Here is a 3648-nt window from a genome sequence, read left to right on the forward strand (position 1 = left end):
GGTGTTCCTGCAGTAGGGACAATCAGTGGAGGGTTCTGTTTAACTATCTTGGGCCACCTCCTCCAATCTCGTTCTACTTAATATATCTTGGCAAACTTTCCATATCAGCACAGAGAAAGCTTCTTCATTCTGACTGCTGTGTAGTATCCCACTGCTTGAAGGGACCAGGATTAATTTAGTCACCCAATTCATAGGCATAGGTTATTTGGGTTGCTTTCTATTACTTATAATCACAAACGGTGCTATTCTGTTATATCTCGAACATATATTTTTGTGCACATTATAGAAAATGTCAGAGTGGTTTTCATGTAGGTTGTTCCAGGGTATGAGAGCTCTTACTATGTCACATGCTTGGCAACCCTGAGATTATCAATATGATTTAAATCTGTCTGCTAGTCAGATAGGTTTGTAAGAATGCACTTTGTTGTTTTAATGTGAATTTCTTTGATTATAAGTACAATTAAGAATATTTCCAAATATTTGTGAACCATTTTTCTTTTTTTGTGAGCTGCCTTTTCTTGTCCTTTGTTCATTTTAAATTGGGTTGTTTTAGCCTCTTTTAAATTGATTTCTAAAACTTGTTATATATTAATGATATGATTTAGGTTTGTGTCACCACTCAAATCTCATATCGAATTGTAATCCCCAGTGTTGGAGGAGGGGTCTGGTGGGAGGTGATTGGATCATGGGGGCAGATTTCCTCCTTGCTGTTCTCACGATAGTGATTGATTTCTCATGAGATCTGGTTGTTTAAAAGTGTGTAGCTAAGAATGATGGTTTCCAGCTGCATCCATGTCCCTACAAAGGACACAAATTCATCCTTTTTTATGGCTGCATAGTATTCCATGGTGTATATGTGCTACATTTTCTTAATCCAGTCTGTCATTGATGGACATTTGGGTTGATTCCAAGTCTTTGCTATTGTGAATAGTGCCACAATAAACATATGTATGCATGTGTCTTTATAGCAGCATGATTTATAATCCTTTGGGTATATACCCAGTAATGGGATGGCTGGGTCATATGGTACATCTAGTTCTAGATCCTTGAGGAATCGCCATACTGTTTTCCATAATGGTTGAACTAGTTTACAATCCTGCCAACAGTGTAAAAGTGTTCCTATTTCTCCACATCCTCTCCAGCACCTGTTGTTTCCTGACTTTTTAATGATCGCCATTCTAACTGGTGTGAGATGGTATCTCATTATGGTTTTGATTTGCATTTCTCTGATGACCAGTGATGATGAGCATTTTTTCATGTGTCTGTTGGCTGTATGAATGTCTTCTTTTGAGAAATGTCTGTTCATATCCTTTGCCCACTTTTTGATGGGGTTGTTTGTTTTTTTCTCGTAAATTTGTTTGAGTTCTTTGTAGGTTCTGGATATTAGCCCTTTGTCAGATGAGTAGATTGCAAAAATTTTCTCCCATTCTGTAGGTTGCCTGTTCACTCTGATGGTAGTTTCTTTTGCTGTGCAGAAGCTCTTTAGTTTAATTAGATCCCATTTGTCAATTTTGGCTTTTGCTGCCGTTGCTTTTGGTGTTTTAGACATGAAGTCTTTGCATCATTCTTAGCAAACTATCACAAGAACAGAAAACCAAACACCGCGTGTTCTCACTCATAGGTGGGAACTGAACAATGAGATCACTTGGACTCGGGAAGGGGAACATCACACACCGCGGCCTATCATGGGGAGGGGGGAGGGGGGAGGGATTGCATTGGGAGTTATACCTGATGTAAATGACGAGTTGATGGGTGCTGATGAGTTGATGGGTGCAGCACAGTAACATGGCACAAGTATACATATGTAACAAACCTGCACGTTATGCACATGTACCCTAGAACTTAAAGTATAATAATAATTAAAAAAAAAAGTGTGTAGCACCTCCCCCTTTGCTCTCTTCCTCCTTCTCTGGCCATGTAAGATGTGCCTTCTTCCCCTTTGCCTTCTGCCATGATTGTAAGTCTCCTGAGGCCTCCCCAGCCATGCTTCCTGTACAGTCTGTAGAACTGTGAGCCAATTAAACCTCTTTTATTTATAAAGTGTCCAGTCTCAGGTAGTTCTTTATATAGCAATATGAGAATGGACTAATACAATTAAGGAAATTCATCTTATTGTATAACTGTTAGAAATATTTCCGTCAGGGTCTCAGTCACAGCCGCCAGCCCACACACTCTGCTCTCCCACCACTCCACCACCCCCCTCCTCTGCCAGTCACAATGGAAGAAGAAATCGCCGTGCTCTTCATTGACAATGGCTCCTACATGTGAAAAACTGGATTTGCTGGGGCGATGCTTCCTGAGCCATGTTCCCCTCCATTGTTGGGTGCCCCTGGCACCATGGTGTGATGGTGGGCATGGGCCAGAAGGATTCCTATGTGGGTGATGAGGCCCAGACTAAGCACGGCATCCTGACCCGAAGTACCCCATCAAACATGACATCATCACCAATGGGGTGGGACAACATGGAGAAGATCTGGCACCACACCTTCTACAACAAGTTGCATGTGGCCCCGGAGGAGTACCTGGTGCTGCTGACCAAGGCCCCCCCAAACCCCAAGGCCAACTGAGAGAAGATGACTAAGATCACGTTTGAGATCTTCAACACCCTGGCCACGTACATGGCCATCCAGGCTGTGCTGTCCCTTTACGCCTCTGGGCACACCAGTGGCATTGCCATGGACTCTGGAGAGGGGTCACCCACATGGTACCCATCTATGAGGGCTACGCCCTCCCCCACACCATCCTGCATCTGGACCTGGCTGGCTGGGACCTGACTGATTACCTCATGAAGATCCTCACCAAGTGCACCTACAGTTTCACTACCATGGCTGAGCAGGAGATGAAGCGTGACATCAAGAAGAAGCTGTGCAATGTCTCCCTGGACTTTGAGCACAAGATGGCCACTGCCGCATCCTCCTCCTCCCTGGAGAAGAGCTACGAGGTGCCTGATGGCCAAGTCATCACCATTGGCAACGAGTGGTTCTCGTATCTGGAGGTGCTGTTTCAGCTTTCCTGGGCGTGGAATCTTGCGGCATCCACGAGACCACCTTCAACTCCATCATGAAATATGACGTGGACATCTGCAAAGACCTGTATGCCAAAATGGTGCTGTCCAGTGGCACCACCATGTATCTGGGCATTGCCACCAGGATGCAGAAGGAGATCACTGCCCTGGCACCCAGGACTATGAAGATCAAGATCATCACGCCCCCCAGGGTGCAAGTACTTAGTGTGGATCAGTAGCTCCATCCTGGCCTCACTGTCCACCTTCCAGCAGATATGGATTAGCAAGCAGGAGTAGGATGAGTTGGACCCCTCCATTGTCCACCACAAATGCTTCTAAATGGACTGCAAGTAGATGTGTAGCATTTGCTGCATGGGTTAATTCAGAAGTATAAATTTGCCCTTGGCAAATGCGTACACCTCATGCTAGCCTCACAAAACTGGAATAGCCTTCACAAAGAAATTGTCCTTGAAACTTGTATCTGATATCAGCACTGGATTGTAGAACTTGCTGATTTTTTTTGACCTTGTATTCAAGTTAACTGTTCCCCTTGGTATTTGTTTAATACTCTGTACATCTCTTTCATTTCAACCCTTAGTACATACATGTGGTTTGGTGACTTCATGGCTAAGAATGTGCTTGTG

The 3648-nt window shown here is 44.1% G+C and overlaps 1 pseudogene; it reads left to right on the forward strand.

Moving 5' to 3' along the window:
* Positions 1-2217: 2217 nt before the first annotated feature.
* LOC717610 (actin, cytoplasmic 2-like) lies at positions 2218-3343 on the forward strand (annotated as a pseudogene).
* The last annotated feature ends 305 nt before the right edge of the window (positions 3344-3648 follow it).

This window comes from Macaca mulatta, chromosome 2 (assembly GCF_049350105.2).
Source record: "Macaca mulatta isolate MMU2019108-1 chromosome 2, T2T-MMU8v2.0, whole genome shotgun sequence".
In the NCBI taxonomy this organism is placed as follows: domain Eukaryota; kingdom Metazoa; phylum Chordata; class Mammalia; order Primates; family Cercopithecidae; genus Macaca; species Macaca mulatta.